Source organism: Schistocerca americana, chromosome 8 (assembly GCF_021461395.2).
Source record: "Schistocerca americana isolate TAMUIC-IGC-003095 chromosome 8, iqSchAmer2.1, whole genome shotgun sequence".
NCBI lineage: Eukaryota > Metazoa > Arthropoda > Insecta > Orthoptera > Acrididae > Schistocerca > Schistocerca americana.
Window position 1 is genome coordinate 189,378,027 of NC_060126.1, and position 18,959 is coordinate 189,396,985.

At 42.9% G+C, this 18,959-nt stretch overlaps 1 protein-coding gene and 1 pseudogene across 1 annotated transcript in view; both read left to right on the forward strand.

Annotated features, from left to right (window-relative positions):
• The window catches only part of LOC124544992 (high affinity copper uptake protein 1-like), an 812,249-nt gene that overhangs the window by 663,993 nt on the left and 129,297 nt on the right, over nucleotides 1-18,959 (forward strand). Inside the window, exon 3 of the mRNA XM_047123749.1 lies at nucleotides 12,306-12,441. The gene's annotated coding sequence lies outside the window, so the exon portion shown is untranslated. The remainder of the gene's footprint in view (nucleotides 1-12,305; nucleotides 12,442-18,959) is intronic.
• On the forward strand, nucleotides 13,636-13,753 carry LOC124546416 (annotated as a pseudogene).

Genomic DNA, 18,959 nt, shown 5'->3' on the forward strand with positions numbered 1-18,959 from the left:
ACCATTTTTAATCCGATAAGCAAATAGGCAATTAGAGTTTCCTTTTGTCACGTAACCAATCTGGAGGATAAGCCGCGAAGTAAGGCATTTGCGGAGACAATTTCGGGAAAAATGGATTAAAACGAGGCCTTCTTCGATTTCGTCTGTTTCTTCAACGAGTCTATGTTCCACATTTCCGGAACTGTAAACAGGCGTATCTGCCGCTTGTGGGGAACTGAACATCCCCACCACCATTCCCAAACGCAGTGAAAGGGATGCGAACTTCACTCTCCGAAATTTAACATGTGGTATCGATTATTGAAGGACACAGCCTACAGTTAACGCAACAATGTACGTAGACACGTTGGAGCTGTTTGCTGTGTCACAACTTCCTCGTGACGATCTTCCAACAAGATGGTGCACCATGCCATTTTGCGAACATTGTGAGGGATTTCCTATCACACATCGTGGGATAGGGAGAGGTAGTCCATCGATTGCTTGCCTCCCTAAAATCCCACACATTACGCCACTTGATATTTTTCTGTGGGCCTTTATCAAGAATCAAGGGAACCAGACACCAGTTCGAGATCTACCAGATCTGCGCCATCGCATTCTTCCAGCCATCGCAAACGTTATAGGAATGGGAAAATTTTTTTGTGAATATTTTTCAACGTTGCTCCGTATCTCGTTGGATACATATGGATTTAATCATACGACGCTGTAATTTCAGATCGTCCAATCAAAAAAAAAATTTGCATGTATATTCATATTAATAAGATAAAAGACGTAGTTTACATATACTGTTGAAAATACTTACCGCTTAGGTAGCAGAGTAATCTATCTTAAAAGGTTAAGTGGATAGGTACGGGTGGTTGTAATTAAAGTGCAGCTAGTCAGGGAGACCCAGTGTGGGCTGTAATTATCGTATGGCAGCGAAACTTGCTAGACATGCTAATGCCTTTATGCGGAACCGATTTACGCCGAAAAAATTAGTTTTAATTTTGGCTATCGGATACAAATCTAGCGTGTGCAGCATCTCGTCGACGTCTCGGGTACTCATATTGAGCAAATTTTGTAAGCGGCAGTTAATAATAACGTCAACATTATCTCTTTCTCACTTGTTTGACCTTTTCTGCCCACTTTCCGTCCTTAACTCCTTACATATGAACGTATTTATATAGTTTTTCTTGCATTCACGGCGCTAGATTTGTTCCTTGTGGCCAAAATTACAACTAATTTTTTCCATTGTAAATCGGTTCAACATCATAACACATCTACATCTACATGGATACTCTGCAAATCACATTGAAGCGCCTGGCAGAGGGTTCATCGAACCACCTTCACAGTTCTCTATTATTACAATCTCGTATAGCGCGCGGAAAGAATGAACACCTGTATCTTTCCGTACCAGCTCTGATTTCCCGTATTTTATGGTGGTGATCGCTCCTCCCTATGTATGTCGGTGTCAACAAAATATTTTCGCATTCGGAGGAGAAAGTTGGTGATTGGAATTTCGTGAGAAGATTCCGTCGCAACGAAAAACGCCTTTCTTTTAATAATTTCCAGCCCAAATCCTGCATCATTTCTGTGACACTCTCACCCATATTTCGCGATAATACAAATCGTGGTGCCTTTCTTTTAACTTTTTCGATGTAGTCAATAAAAGACAGCGTCACCTGCAAACAACAGAAAACGGCTGCTCAGATTGTCTCCAAAATCGTTTATATGGATAAGGAACAGCAAAGGGCCTATAACACTACCTTGGCGAACGCCAGAAATCACTTCTGTTTTACTCGATTAGAATATCTACCAAGTTTCGCTGCCATACGATAATTACGGCTCACATAAGACATCTGCCAGTAGCTATCCTTTAGTTACAAATGGCCGGTATCAGTTTCTTGGCATGCCATCAGTTTTGCGTAGGGCTATTTCTTATCAAAATTTGTTTTTGAGGCATTTCACGTTGTCAAACCCACGGAATCTGTCATATCATAACTGGCAATTTTGTCCGTCTTGGAACAAATGCAGTGGACGCCAATGTGCATTTGCCTCGTTTTCTGCCAATGAATCGAAGTCAGCCAGCTACTCTACCTATGATTGAGCCTATATAATCGTTCCGATTCACAGCCCTCCGAACTATTACACTCAGGTATTTGTATGCGTTGACCGATTCCAACTGCTACTCAGTGATACTGTTCATGGGGGCCGGCCGTTGTGGCCGAGCGGTTCTAGGCGCTTCAGTCCGGAACCGCGCTGCTGCTACGGTCGCAGGTTCGAATCCTGCTACGGGCATTGATGTGTGTCATGTCCTTAGGTTAGTTAGGTTTAAGTAGTTCTAAGTCTAGGGGACTCATGACCTCAGATGATAAGTCCCATAGTGCTCAGAGCCGTTTTTGATACTGCTACATACGCAGATAGCTTCTTCCGATCGTTTCTGCGCAACGCACTGCATTTGTGGAAAGCCTTTCGCGTTTGCCGCGAGCACACTGCGGCAGCGTGTTAAGCCGATGTCGGCCGGAGGCTAATCCCACGGATGAGCGCTAATAACGCGACGCTGTGACGCGGATTACGGCGCGCGGCTGTCAGCGAGAAGCCACCAGCCACACACATACACCACTGTGGTTCCGGCGTGCGAGAGTCTGCAGAGGTTCACCCCACTGCGTGTGCGTGTGTGTTCCATGCTGATTCTCATTTGTTCACCCTACTGCGCGTGCGTACACAGGATGAGTCTTCTTCTGTGGTATTTTCTTTTTGGGGGGGGGGGGGGGGGTGGGTTATTTTTTGGCTAGTGTCAGTGTTATTTGTTGCCCAAACCGTCCTTATTTTTTGTCAATTTCTGTGCTATTTTCTGACGGCTTATTTTTCAAGAATGTACTTTATTTTTGTCGTATTTCATTGCTTTTCAGTGTTAAGTAAAGAATCCACATCTACATGATTACGCTGCAACTCAAAATTTAGTGCCTGGCAGAGGGTTCATCGGACCACATTCAAACTATTTCTCTACTGTTCCACTCTCAGGTGTGCGGGTAAAACGAACACACATATCTTTCCGTGCGAGTTCTGATTTCTCTTATTTGATTATAATGAGCATTTCTCTCTCTGCCTGTCGGCGCCAACAAAATACTTTCACACTCTGGAGATAATTTACTGACTGAAATTTCCTGAGAATATCCTCACGCAGCGAGAAACGTTTTTGCTTTAATGACGGCCATCCCAGTTCGTGTATCATATCCGTTTCACATACTGCTCTGATACGAAACGAGCTGCCTTCTTTGAACTTTTCCGTGTCCTCCGTCAGTCCTATCTCTTGCGGATTCCACACAGCGCAATAGTACTCCAGAGGAGGGCGGACAAGTGTAGTGTAAGCAGTCTCTTTACTACACCTATTGCCTATTGCATTTCCTAAGTGTCCTGCCAATAAATCGTAGTCTTCTGTTTGCATTCTCACAACATTGTCTGTGTTGACGTTCCAGTTTGAGTTAGTGGTAGTTGTCATCCCTAAGTACAGGCCCTGAGACAGTCCTTAGAAAATGTAGTCCATCAACAAAGGAGGTGGCTTACAAAACACTCGTTCGACCTATGCTTGAGTATTGCTCATCAGTGTGGGATCCGTACCAAGGCGGGTTGACAGAGGAGATAGAGAAGATCCAAAGAAGAGCGGCACGTTTCGTCACAGGGCTATTTGGTAAGCGTGATAGCGTTACGGAGATGTTTAGCAAACTCAAGTGGCAGACTCTGCAAGAGAGGCGCTCTGCATCGCGGTGTAGCTTGCTGTCCAGGTTTCGAGAGGGTGCGTTTCTGGATGAGGTATCGAATATATTGCTTCTCCCTACTTATACCTCCCGAGGAGATCACGAATGTAAAATTAGAGAGATTCGAGCGCGCACGGAGGCTTTCCGGCAGTCGTTCTTCCCGGGAACCATACGCGACTGGAACAGGAAAGGGAGGTAACGACAGTGGCACGTAAAGTGCCCTCTGCCACACACCGTTGGGTGGCTTGCGGAGTATGAATGAAGATGTAGATGTAGATGTAGATTTAGTTGCATTTACAGCCTTTATATTTGTGAGATTTTAGCGGATCCTTTTAGTACTCCTGTAGATGACTTCAAACTTCATTACTCTGATTCAATTGCCACCTTTCGCACCATACAGATACCTTGTCTAAATCATTTTGCAATTAGCTTGGTCATCTGATGACTCTAGAAGACGGTAAATGACAGCATCATTTGCAAATAATGTAAGAGGGCTGCTCAGATTTTCTCCTAAATTTTTTACATAGACCAAGAACAGCAGAGCGCCTATAACACTTCTTTGGGGAAAGCCGGATATTACTCCTGTTTTACTCGATAACTTTCCGTCAATTACCTTTGATCTTTCTAACAGTGAATCACTCATTCAGTCGTACAGCTGAGACGATACTCCATAGGCACACAATTTGATTAGAAGTTGCTTGTGAGGAAAGGGTATCAGAAGTCGCTTAGAAGTCTAAAAATATGGAATTAGCTTGACATCCTTGTCGACAGCATTCATTACTTGGTGAAGAACGAGATATTCTGAATCCGTGTTGGCTATTTGTCAGGAAATCGTTTTCTTTGAGATAATTCATAATGTTCGAGCATAGCATATGTTCCAGAATCCTATTGCAGGTCGACCTTAGTGACATGGGTCTGTAATTAACGGATTACTCGTATTTCTATTCTTGGGTATTGGTGTGACTTTTGCAACGTCCTTAGTGACATGGGTCTATAATTAACGGATTACTCGTATTTCTATTCTTGGGTATTGGTGTGACTTTTGCAACGTTCCAGTATTTAGGTACGGATTTTTCGACCAGCGAGCGGTTGTGTATCATTTCTGAGTTTGAAACTATTGCATCGGAAGACTCTGAAAGGACCCTGAGTGGTATACAATCTGGACCGAGGGCCTTCTATTTATTAAGTGATGTAAGCTGTTTCACTACACCGAGATTATCTACTTCTAAGTTACTCATGTTGGCAATTGTTATTCATTCAAATTGTGGAATATGTACTTCGTCTTCGTGGTGAAGGAATTTCGGAAAACCGTGTTTAGTAACTCTGCTTTCGTGGCACTGTCATTGGTAATATCGTCATTGTTACCGCACAGTAAATACATTCATTGTGTGTAGCCGCTGGTATATTTTAGGTGCCATCAGAATCTCTGTGAATTTTCCATTCGTTTTCACTGTGGAAGCTATTAAAAGCATCTCGTACTGAAGTTCGTGCTGGATTTCGGGCGTCTGTAAACCTTTTAAGTTTGGCACCCTTTTTTCGTTGATTCCGGAACAGTAGCCTGACCTATTTTGTGAACCTTCGGGGCTCAGAACAATGTCTTATTAATCTATTTGTTGTACAGGATGTCCCATTTATCTTGACCACCCTAAATAACTGTTTGTCCAGATGCAAATTACAACATGTTTCAAGCAAATGTTCTTTAGCCGTCAGGGGTACATCAATCAGCATGATTGCCTTAATTGTTGCTTTGTTTTTTACAAAGATATGAACAGTTGTATGACTCTTTTTAAATGGCGCCCTGTATTTTTTATTCGTTAATTCATTTCCTCTCCTGAAGACCTATTCAAAAATGTATCACAGTCTACCATTCACTGAAACACAACGTTATTAATTACAAAACACAACATTGACTTTGGGCCCGGGATGACAAACTCGTCCATTTGCTGGAGTTATCATGAAACAAATGAAGGCCAACTAGAAACATAACACAAAATTGACTTTGACTCTCCTGTACCATTGCCCAGGAGTAGAAAATTCATAGGTGCTCAAAGTGGTGACCCTGGACACCGATACAATGGTGCACTCTTTGAATGAAAGAATTGTTTACTGCTTCCAGTGTTGCCTGCTGAAGAGAATTACAAGCAAGCACGATACGTTGCTGCATGTCCTCTGGAGTTGTTGGAATATCACGATAGACAACGTTTTTAATGCGTCCCCAAAGAAAAAAGTCGAGAGGATTTAAATCAGGAGATCTAGCTGGCGAAGTAACTGTTCCTCCTTGATCAATCCATCTGGCAGGATACCTTCGGTTCAGAACGCGACGTGCACGCAAGGCATTATGTGCTGGACATCCATCGTGTTGATACCACATAAGCATTCTGGTTCTTAGCGGCACTTCATCCAGAAGAGGAGGAAGAATTTGTCTGAGGTAAGCTGTGCCGTTTAGACTACCATTGATGAAATAAGGGCCAATAATTGCAGAACCAAGCATCCCACACCAGGCGTCAACTCTCCATTTACGCTGATGTTCCACCTGTCTAACCCATTGTGGGTTGCCTGACCAATAATGCATGTTCCTTGTATTTACCTGTCCTTTGAGAAGGAACATTCATCGGTAAATAGAAGATTGGAGAAGAAGTTCGGGTTGGCGAGGATTTGCTACTGTGCCCACTGACAGAATCAATTCCATGCAATTCTTTGATGTAGGTGTACATGGTAAGGATGGAACCGGTGACGTGTCAGAATACGATGTTCACTGGTTTAAGGAATGCCAATCTCGTGTTCAAGCTGTCGTGTACTCACATGTGGATTCATAGCAACGGAAGCGAGAACAGTAACTTCGGCAGCTTCTTCTGTGCGAGTGCTAAGACGATTGCGTTGTCGTGGGTTGAAACTTCCCGTTTCCTGAAGCGTCGCAACAAAACGAGGAAACATCCGTCGGGAAGATGGATTCTTGTCAGGATATCGCTATCTGTACAGTTCTGCTGCCTGCGTAGCATTTCGCCTACTTTCAACAACAACAATAAAAGAAACGTTATGTCTATACACTTTGTAGGAAGGACAGCCTTTACTGTATGCCTATGCTACACAATAGTATTTAAAAGGACTAAACTACTGTACTCAATGTACCCGTACATAAGGAAACAGTTTTGCAATTACTGTTCTGCTGACTTACATTCCCCATAGATGAGTAGCATTTCTACCTTCTCTTCGTTGGTGTACATCTACTCACACAACTCTTCAACTGACGATGGTTGACGGAATCACGGTTGTGCATTCTACTTATGTTTACATTTGTCCTCTGTCAATGTTTGCACGTGGATGTGTTCCATGACCCCGAGTACCTGCACTAAGCGCAGGGAGCAACGTCAGAGTTGTGTTTTGTACTTAATAATGTTTTGTTTCAGTGAATGGTACACTGCCATACATTTGTGAATAGGTCTTTAGGAGAGGAAATGAATTAACAAATAAAAAATACAGAGTGCCATTTAAAAAAGTCATACCGTTTTTCATATCTTTGTAAAAAACAAAGCTACAGCGAAGGCAGTCATGATGATTGATGTCCCCCTGTCGGCTAAAGAACATTTGCTTGAAACATTTTGTAATTTGCATCTGGACAAACAGTTATTTAGGGTTATCAAGATAAATGGGACACCCTGTATATGTCTCAATTACCGTTGGTACTATTCCTTTGGATTCAAACCATATCTGGTCTGCACTTACATAATTAATTGAGAATGAGCGGAGACTGTCTCTTAGGAAGGCATCAAAGCAAATGTTTATCCCTTTTTTTTAAATAGACGTATTTTGCGTTTATTTTTCGTGGGTTTGGAACATAAATATAAATTACATTATTGTTACTGACTTCACACATCTCATTTATTTTCGTTATTTGAAAAAGAACCCTTTACAACAACCTATTAAATTTAATCAAGTAAAGAACAAACAACGTTGATAGGTTTTCAAAAGATAGCATTGTCATATCTTCCAAGTTTACGTCCGGTACTTTATACCACTCCACCGGCAGCACTTCACCAGGATATGAACACTATCGCTCCAAGGCTGTATTTGAACGCGGAAGCCAAACTGCCACCAACACAATAGATACTCAAGAAAGTTTTTTTCTTTCTTCTAGCGTGGAAAGTTGCTTTTTTTTTTTTTCATGTCTCGAGCGATTTGTATTCCTTCAGAATATCTACATGGTTGAGACGTGGAAATCCACAATCTTTGCTGCGTAATCAACAATGTTCATCACTGTCTCACTAGCGTTGAAACAAAAAGCTAGGGTTATGGGCATAAGATATGGCAACCTAGTTTGAAGGTGCGTGTCAGTATATTTCAGCGTTTGCTTCAGCTCTGCCTGAAGCAGCTGACTTCACATTTTCCGAAAGTGCTCTATACTTTCAATTTCTAAAATCCTTTTTTCTCTAACCCATCTTCAAACAGTTTTAGCTTGGAGTGGAGGGAACAATTTCATCTGGCGACGTCACGTTTTCAGACATTTCTGAACAACAAAACGTGGCCTACCACTTCATTTGCGTATTGGGTAAGCTTAAGGGCTATATTTAGTTGTTTTCGGACCTACATGTTCGTATACTAAAATATGCAGTAACTAATGTGCCTTATTAAAGATCTTAAAAAACGCGACGTTTTTGTTGCTGTTTGGTTCAAATGGCTCTGAGCGCTATGGGACTCAACTGCCGAGGTCATCAGTCCCCTAGAACTTAGAACTACTTAAACTTAACTAACCTAAGGACAACACACACATCCGTGATCGCGCGGTTCCAGACTGTAGCGCCAGAACCGCTCGGCCACCAGCGGCCGGCGTTGCTGTTTGTTCCGCAAAAGACCCTAGAAATTTGATGGGGAGTAAAGCTATTACCGGCGACTCTCCCATTTAGGCATCAGTGTCTTACGCGGGAAATGAATGCTCCTTTTCAGGTTATAAGCGTGCCTCAGCCTCGAGAAAAAAGCCAAGATCCAGTTGTAACATTAAAGGACTAACAGTTACCGATATTAGTAGAGTCGAGTGTTTTCCGACAACAGATTAAATCGATTGTTTTTATTCCATTTTGAAACGATGTGCCTGGTTGGCCTCTCGGAAACTAAGTTCATCTTGTGCCGAAAGCTTTCCAGACTCATGCACCACTGCCCATGCATAATCACTAATTGCCCGCCAAAGAACGCCACAAAAGGCCGGGAGGCTATTTAAAACACAATAAACCAGATCACGCTAGTCACGTTCACAAAGTCACGTTAAAATGGCTATCATTGTAAGTGCTTTGTTTCTCTTAAAACCAAACATATTAAAATGAACGCCTCCATCGCTAGTTACGTTCCGATCTTATAAAACATTCTGACATACATATTATACTAAATATTAATGAAAACAAAATATCGTGCGATCTCGTGCAAGTTTTAAAATAAATATATACAAGGAAATCTTTCGTGTAACAACGTTAAGCTGTAGTTTAATGTTGTTACCAAAAATCTCGAGAAGTTCTTCACCGATTTGTTTCAAATTTTATGATAACATAATAAACGTTCAGGCGGACATAGGCTTCACGTATATATAAATATATAAAAGGAAAAAGTACGTAGCAAAAGTCTCGGAAGTTCTTATCTGATTTATTTCATATTTTTTTCAGAATATTCTAATAAACGTTCGGTCAGACATAGACTACATATTTTAAATATACACGGTATATAAATATATATATATATATATATATATAAAATACAAAATTCTGTATGAAGACAAGTCGTAGTTTAATATTGTTGCCAACAATATCGAAAAGTTCGGCACCTTACTTCAGGTTTTTACACGATACTCTCATAAAAGTTCGGACACACATAATGTGCACGTTCTTTAATATACCGAATGGTTATTGTTAAACTTTCCCTATTTAACACGTTATAACACGGAAACTAATTACCGTAGGAGCACCAAACTTGGTATGATTAATGCCCAGGGTATGAGGTGCATGATTTCCACGCGCCACAGCGCCACCGTCCAGTTCCAACTATAATCACCAGGTGTCGTGATCAGTCATTGTGATTCATAGCGTCACACACCTGTCCAGTCACAGTGCACTTGTTAACGTGTCAACATGAGCTTGAGCAAAAGGAGCACCTCTATTATCAAAACAATAGTAATGCTGCAGCTGCACTTCGAGAATATTGCCGGCTGAAAAGATCACGGAAGGGTCCTCTTTCTCCACCTGCTGGGCGGAGCATGATGAAATTCGAACCAACTGGAGAACTGGACGACCAGTTGCAACACGGTTCAAATGGCTCTGGGCACTGTGGGACTTAACGTCTGAGGTCATCAGTCCCCTAGAACTTAGAACTACTGAAGCCTAACTAACCTAAAGACATCACACACATCCGTGCCCGAGGCAGGATTCGAACCTGCAACCGTAGCGGTCGCACGGTTCCAGACTGAAGCGTCTAGAACCGCTTGGCCACAACGGTCGGGCGACCGGCTGCACCACAGGTGGTTGATGAAATCGCTGTTGCCGTCGCACACAACGCTGCGCGCAATTCCCGATCGTCAGGCAGTTCGCACCCTGTGTCACGACAGTTGAACATCCCGTGGCTCACTGTACGGAAGATGCTTCGAACTATGGTACCCTTACAAGATGCATATCGTATAGCGACTTGCACCACAGGGCGCACAAGAACGTGTTTACTTAGCTCTCCACTTTCTCTCAAGGACTGAAGTTGACGAGGGCTGTTCCTGGACCGTCCTATGGACAGAAGCTCGTTTTTCTCTGACAGGTGAACATAAAGATTTACCGAGTGTGGGGATCTTCACTTCCCGTCACTGTGCATGAAGTTTCTGTGTGTGGTGAACTTGTCACCGTATGATGTGGCTTCACGGCTACGTTCATCACTGGACTATTCTTTTTTTTTGAACAGGTTGGTGCTTAAGGACTAAAGACGTGCAGCGTGACTGCTCAGCGTTACTCCTTCGGCAGCGTGCCTTACGCGCCCTACAAGAGAGAGACTCATTGAACTCAACAGTTTTCATGCAAGATGGAGCCCCACCGCAAATAGCTCCTGAAGTTCACCTGCTTCGAAACACATTTGGAAACGATCGAATTATCAGCCGATCGTTTCCATCGTTTCCAAATGCTTGGCCGGCATGATCACCTGATGTCACTCACTGTGATTTCTGGTTGTGGAGCTACCTGAAAGACAGGGTTTACCATGGGAACAATCACATGTGCTGATCTCGTTCTAGGCGCTCAGTCCGGAACCGCGCGACTGCTACGGTCGCAGGTTCGAATCCTGCCTCGGGCATGGATGTGTGTGATGTCCTTAGGTTAGTTAGGTTTAAGTAGTTCTAAGTTCTAGGGGACTGATGACCACAGATGTTGAGTCCCATAGTGCTCAGAGCCATTTGAACCATTTGATCTGAAGCGCAGAAAATCAAGAACAGTAGCCAGCATATCTACGCACATGCTTCGTTCTGGTATGCAGGTTGCAGTTGTGCGCTTTCAGACTCTTATGGACATTGACGGGTGCCATATTGAGTCCCTCTTGTAGCAGTAATGGTACCGGCATGTAATGGTATGATGTACCGTAGCAGCACTTTAAAAGTGTTTCAATTGAATTGATTATGCATTATTTATCTTCCCCATGTCATTGGCATTAATGCCACCAATTTTGGTCCTCGTACGATAATTAGTTTCGTGTTATAACGTGTTAAAAAGGGAAAGTTTAATTACAACCACTCAGTATACGATACATCAATAGATATGTAATACAGAAAGGGAACACGTTGCTGGTAAAAATCTCGAAATGTTCTTGGAGAGTACTATTATGGAATCTGAATCATTTGGAACTTTGCAATCCCCCCCCCCCTCCCCCCGGTACACTGTGAGAAATACTGTTATTGAACCTACCGTCTTCACAGATCCAGCAGTTGGAGAGATCTCTCCTGCAGCGCTTATATTAGTGATCCCATCCGATTTACCCATTCATTTTACGTGACTTCAGTTCCCCATCGAGATTTCGTTTGCAGTAACAATAAACAAGGCTCAAGATCAGAGAGAGAGAGAGAGAGAGGGAGAGGGAACAGGAGATGAACAGAGAGTGGGATTGAGAGAAAATGGGCAGAGAGAGGGGGAAGGAGGAGATGGACAGACAGAGGGGTTAGGCGGAAATGGAGAGAGACTTGGGGGGGGGGGGGATGAGATTGCGACATATTTAGCAATTGCAAATCTTGCCACGTTCGTTAATACCTCCATATGCACAAGTGTGTCATATCACTATAGAGAACAATATCGTGTGCGTGTAAGTGGTGCTGTCGGCTTTTATGTAGCGTATACATTATTTGAATTATAACCAATTTAGTTGGAGGCGTACTTCTTAACACTCCATTTGACACAGAAAAATCTTATGTATGTAAATACAAATACATTTAGGACGAGGGTGAAAATATAAGTTCACACATACTAACAACATCATGCAGTCTGTCAATCACAAAGTTATCTTACTCGAGCTGTACTTGGTACGTATCTTCATTCTACCAGCCCTCTGCTAAACTGATTTTTTCTTTCTTTGCAGGTACGTTCTGGCGTTGGTAGGCAGTCGTTGTGCCATGCCCACAACGCCTTTCATCTGTAGAATATCGCTGTACTCCCAGCCTACACAGTTGAAGCAAGATCGGAGCTGTAGGGAAGAGATCTGCTACATGTAAACTGTGAGTATAAATTTGTAACGAATGAATCAACGTTATAATGAAATAGAACCAAACTCGGGTCCCATTATTGTAAAAATATCTTAGAGGCCTCAACGACATGAGGTAGGTGATGTTCCTCATAGTGCTTCCGGCAAACAATTTTCTAAAAGTGCAAAACACATTTTACAACATCAAGGAAAATAAATTGTGATTGTAAAAGGGAGAAGTTTTGTTTTACTAGGAAAAATAAATGATAGCGGCGTTTCGTATTTATTGTGTAGTTTTGACAATAGGTTAGCATGAAAGAAGTAGGGCAATGGTACAGGAGAGTCAAAGTCAATTTTGTGTTATGTTCCTAGTTGTTCTTCACACCTAGCTTCTCTTGACTTCTACACGTTGAGCTGTATCGTTGCATTAGCGTTTAAGTGGCTGTGTGTATAAACAATTCGTTCTCTTTGGGTTTCATTCCGTTATGAGGTGTATAGTTTAATGTGATAGAAATTATTGAAGAAAAAAAATGGCTCTGAGCACTATGGGACTTAACTTCTTAGGTCATTAGTCCCCTAGAACTTAGAACTACTCAAAAACCTAACTAACCTAAGGACATCGTACACATCCATGCCCGAGGCAGGATTCGAACCTGCGACCGTAGCGGTCGCGCAGTTCCAGACTGTAGCACCTAGAACCGCTCGGCCACCTCGGCCGGCTCAGTTACAAGAAGAGACACGATATTTATGTGGTCCATCTTTCTAGATATCATTATTTAAATATTTTTTCTCATTTTATCATGCGGTTTACAACTGTGCTCTATGAATCTCCGATGCACTCGCAAAATTGAAACTGTTGTATATACAGTAAGCTCTTGCTGCATTATGTTGATTTGTCTCTTAGTGTATTTTGATTATGTATACTTACATGTTTCCCTGTTTTCTTTGCGTGTACAGAAGACCGGGATGATAGACGAAGATCGAATCCAGTCGTGGAATAAAGTTGGATTTTTAGACAACCCATGTATCACGAACTTTGTAAAAAATTGGGTAACTGTTAACTCGGAGGCAGATTCTTTTGCTTTCATTGTAGCCTAGCGGCTATATGCGGGTTGGAGATATGAAGTGGAACCTCAAGAGAAGGTTACGTTGTCCAAACTCGAACGTGCATCTCGAATTATCACATGAAACGTACAAAAAAGTTCTGCACAACCCTTATAACTTGCCTGGCAACAGCCTTGCCTCTGTGGATACACCGGTTCCCGTCAGAACACCGAACTTAAGCGCTGTTGGGCGTGGCTGGCACTTGGATGGGTGACCGTCAGGGCCTCCATGCGCTGTTGCCATTTTTCGGAGTGCCCTCAGCCTCGTGATGCCAATTGAGGAGCTACTCGACCGAATAGTATCGGCTCCGGTCACAGAAAACCATCATAACGACCGGGAGAGCGGTGTGTTGACCACACGCCCCTCCTATCTGCCTCCTCATCTGCGGATGACACGGCGTTCGGATGGTCCCGATCGGCCACTTGTGGCCTGAGGACGGAGTGCTTTTATAACCTGCCTGGTTTGTGATGTTTGTTCTGAAACTTTTTTGTCAGTACTCTTTTCAACAGTGGGAATTGCTATGTACGAGAATCCAGTTTTACACGAGCGACTTTCTTGTCAGAAATCGACTGCCGGTTCTCGAAGTACATGCACCTTTCGTTCCTGCGTGTAAAGCAGTAGCTAACGACATCACGAAAGCTGTGTGACGCCGATGATGAATAGATGGTGCGGAGTTCTAAATTTCCTAACATGCTGCTAACGTTGTAAGTTTATCCATTGTGGTCCGGCTCAGCCCACTATACAGTATTAGATTTCGTGCTTGCTTCGCTTCCTGATCTTTATTGTGTTGTTTGCCTTACTTCCGTAATACACTAAAAAAGTTGCACAAGATCTGGGTATTTTTTCCTACTAGTGTTCTCCTATAAGAGAGACGGAATACCTGAAATCTAAAGAGTACTGGTATATAAGTTTTACAGAAATAAGTGTACACTATGCATAAAAAGTAAATAAATAAACATGATGTAATGAAAATGGTTTCATTAGTGAAAGAGTCAGAGTTATTTGACGAGAAAAGTTATTTCAATGTTCGCAGGAGAGCTTCTGTGAAGTTTGGAAGGTAGGAGACGAGGTACTTTCAGAATTGAAGCTGTGAGGACGGATCGTGAGTCGTGCTTGAGTATCTCAGATGGTAGAGCACTTTCCCGCGAAAGGCAAAGGTCCCGAGCCTCGGTCCGGCACACAGTTGTAATCTGCCAGGAAGTTTCATATCAGCGCACACTCCGCTGCAGAGTGAAAATCTCATTCTGCTTATTTTAATGTTGTTTGGCACCTAGAATAGAAAACAAGATCCAAAAGATAAAAGTGAAGAAGTCTTCTAGAAATTGTTTGATGTGTTTGCAAGTATATACAGGGCTATTACAAATGATTGAGGCGATTTCATAAATTCACTGTAGCTCCATTCATTGACATATGGTCACGACACACTACAGATACGTAGAAAAACTCAGAGTTTTGTTCGGCTGAAGACGCACTTCAGGTTTCTGCCGCCAGAGCGCTCGAGAGCGCAGTGAGACAAAATGGCGATAGGAGCCGAGAAAGCGTATGTCGTGCTTTAAATGCACTCACATCAGTCTGTCATAACAGTGCAACGACACTTCAGGACGAAGTTCAACAAAGATCCACCAACTGCTAACTCCATTCGGCGATGGTATGCGCAGTTTAAAGCTTCTGGATGCCTCTGTAAGGGGAAATCAACGGGTCGGCCTGCAGTGAGCGAAGAACGGTTGAACGCGTTCGGGCAAGTTTCACGCGTAGCCCGCGGAAGTCGACGAATAAAGCAAGCAGGGAGCTAAACGTAGCACAGCCGACGGTTTGGAAAATCTTACGGAAAAGGCTAAAGCAGAAGCCTTACCGTTTACAATTGCTACAAGCCCTGACACCTGATAACAAAGTCAAACGCTTTGAATTTTCGGCGCGGTTGCAACAGCTCATGGAAGAGGATGCGTTCAGTGCGAAACTTGTTTTCAGTGATGAAGCAACATTTTTTCTTGATGGTGAAGTGAACAGACACAATGTGCGAATCTGGGCGGTAGAGAATCGTCACGCATTCGTGCAGCAAATTCGCAATTCACCAAAAGTTAACGTGTTTTGTGCAATCTCACGGTTTAAAGTTTACGGCCCCTTTGTCTTCTGCGAAAAAAACGTTACAGGACACGTGTATCTGGGCATGCTGGAAAATTGGCTCATGCCACAACTGGAGACCGACAGCGCCGACTTCATCTTTCAACAGGATGGTGCTCCACCGAACTTCCATCATGATGTTCGGCATTTCTTAAACAGGAGATTGGAAAACCGATGGATTGGTCGTGGTGGAGATCATGATCAGCAATCCATGTCATGGCCTCCACGCTCTCCCGACTTAACCCCATGCGATTTCTTTCTGTGGGGTTATGTGAAAGATTCAGTGTTTAAACCTCCTCTACCAAGAAACGTGCCAGAACTGCGAGCTCGCATCAACGATGCTTTCGAACTCATTGATGGGGGCATGCTGCGCCGAGTGTGGGAGGAACTTGATTATCGGCTTGATGTCTGCCGAATCACTAAAGGGGCACATATCGAACATTTGTGAATGCCTAAAAAAACTGAGTTTTTGTATGTGTGTGCAAAGCATTGTGAAAATATCTCAAATAATAAAGTTATTGTAGAGCTGTGAAATCGCTTCAATCATTTGTAATAACCCGGTATTTTCTCAAGCAAATAAATTTGTGTGCTTTGAAATGGCTAGGCGACACGTTTTCTGTTGTTCAGTTCTGTTCCGACCGGAACCACGTTCGTGTTGTCATCAGGACATAGAGCGAAAAGGATTAGTAATCCTCTGGAGCGCCGAGTCGCTAATGAAACAGCAGTTGAGAAACATTTATTGGCAAGAGTTTTCCAGTCACTCCATGTTTTTCCCGGCGCTGCCTACCAGCGACCGTGGTGAGCCCGTGCCGCTCGAAAACGCAGGTCCTGACGTGGCCTACGGTTAGCGCCGCTGCCTATAGGAGACTGCGGCAGCGGTTCATCTCCGCAGCCCAGCATGGCTGTGGACGTCTGGCGGAGCCTTAGCGCTCTCGCTGAGTGAAGCTGTACTTAGGCTCGATTCCAGAATATTGCATATCCCCTGTAGTCCATTGTCGAGATGACATGAAAGTGAAAGACTTAACAGCAATACAGAAGACCAGTGGGCAAGGCAGTACCTGTACTAACCCAGTAGCGGCGACACAGGCACCCAGCGCCCAAGTTCGACTGCTTACAGACGCTTATACGGTTCTTCGCCAAAAGAAGATCGGCCCGGCCCCCATCCACAGCTGTAGACACTTATTCAGTTCACTAGAGCGTCCTACAAATTAACAGAGCCTGTCTTCCATCAGTATACGTGACGCAGATCGAATGACCTCAATCTGCCAATGAGCTTGAGAATGGCAGATGTTTTATAGCAGGCGATGACGTGATCTCCCTTATTCTGGAGACCAAATGCGTTCTTGTTTTCTGAGCCTATCGGCACTGTCGTCTGCCCTAGTGTTTAACTTCACAGTTTCAGAGCATTCCTTTATGCGAAGTTGCATCCTGAAAGGCGTTCTTCTGTAGGTGAAGTCACTACACGTAGCCTCGTTACAGTGTAAGAGGTCCATGACTAAGGAATTTATTACTAGCGCACTCGAGCAGATGTAGTTTCGACGGATTGCTCACGCGCTGCCTGCGATATGTGAGCTATAAGAGAATCTCAGACCAGAGAGCAGTGTTGACTGCAGTAGTAACTGTGTGGCAGTAGGAGTAAGTAGTAGCTAGCAGTCTGGTGTGTCGAGTTGGCTGGGCCGGTCATGGGGAGCGATGGCGGTGCCTGAGCGATGTAGTGTAAGGTAAAAGCAGCCTCGCGCATATGTGCTATTGTTATATTAAGTCCCATGTAAATGTTTTTAAAAACTCTTAATAATAATCTTTCTTATAAAAATTAGCTTTTGACAGTCATTCATCTCAATGTAAAGAATTTACTAATTTCTCCAATCCATGGTCATCCCGATTATTGTAAAGAAAAATCAGTTGTTTCTTTTTTTACATGACAAATCTATCGGCCAGCATTGCACTGGGCTGTGCCAGAAAAATTTCTTATAGGAGCAGATATATGTGCGTTAGCCGGCGACCTTATTGAGGTAAGAATTTTCGATTTATTCAGTGTGATCTTTGAGGGCCACGACGCAGCACTGCTGACGTCCAAAATTTACCAGTTGAAATTCACAGTCAATTATTGAAAGGTTATAAGTGAGCCCTAATTTTATTGAGAGGTTAGTCACATTGTGTTATTGTGAAGTTACTGGATAATAAAAGGTTGGGAGGTTACGCTGAACGTGAATGTTATACTCATTTTCTAACTGTTGGGAGGTTACACTAAACGCGAATGTTATATAATTATATTTTTTTACTGTTGGGAGGTTATTATATTTTTTTGTTGGGAGGTTACAACAGCAGTGTGTTCGGTTGCTCCGCACCGTCATCAATGCACTGAATCAGTTGCTTTGAATCAGTTGCTTTTGGACTCCCTCTTGCGTAGTCCGATGGAATGACCTCCCAGTTTTTGTACTTCACGTCTCCGGCGTTGACATTTGGTTACGACACCGTTGCGTAGCCGGCAGACGTACACCACTCAGTCGGTGTCTAACCAAATTTTATTCCTGCACTTGCTTACTATTCTACTATGCAACAATTCTCAGAGTATAAAGAATTTACCACGGGATCTTTGACAACAACGCCCACTATGAATTTTCTTTTGGTCATTAATAAACTATGTTATCGTTACTTGTCCCTACATTTTGTTACTATTGCCAACTTTTTCATAAAAAGGATATACCTTCACAACCTCACTTTCGCCATTCAGGTACAACCACAGACTTACTAAATAAAAACTAGACCGCGCCTTGGCGCTAGTGTCGCGTCCCCACATTGAACGTAACTGAAGCCGCCATTTGCAGGGAAACAGTGCGTAAATATGGTTCGTTCATGTGCTGCTTTTAATTGTAACAGTAAGAATGGAAACAAAGACGAAGACGGAAACAATGTTACATTTCACAGGTCAGTCATTTTTGGTTGTTTGTTACTTTCTATTATTTTCATGGAGAAATAATACATCATGAGCGTTTGCTTTGGTTTAGGTTTCCCCTTACAAATGATTTTCTAAATCGGAAATGGAGTGTTGCTACTGGGAAAGAGAACTTCCAACCGACAGCAAATCATTTGCTGTGCTCTCTTCATTTTGAAGATAATTGTTACATGGAAAATTATGTAAACAACCGACAGTATTTGGATTTCCAACTCATTTGAAAAAGGTATAGGGTTTGCAAAGCCAATTAATGCAAATGCTAAATGTAGGTGACAGCAGGTTGTTCTATAGCCTGACCTGATGTCTATATTTACTCCTTATACTGTATCTAATAAACTTTCTGCTACAAAAATTGCAAGCTACATAGGGAA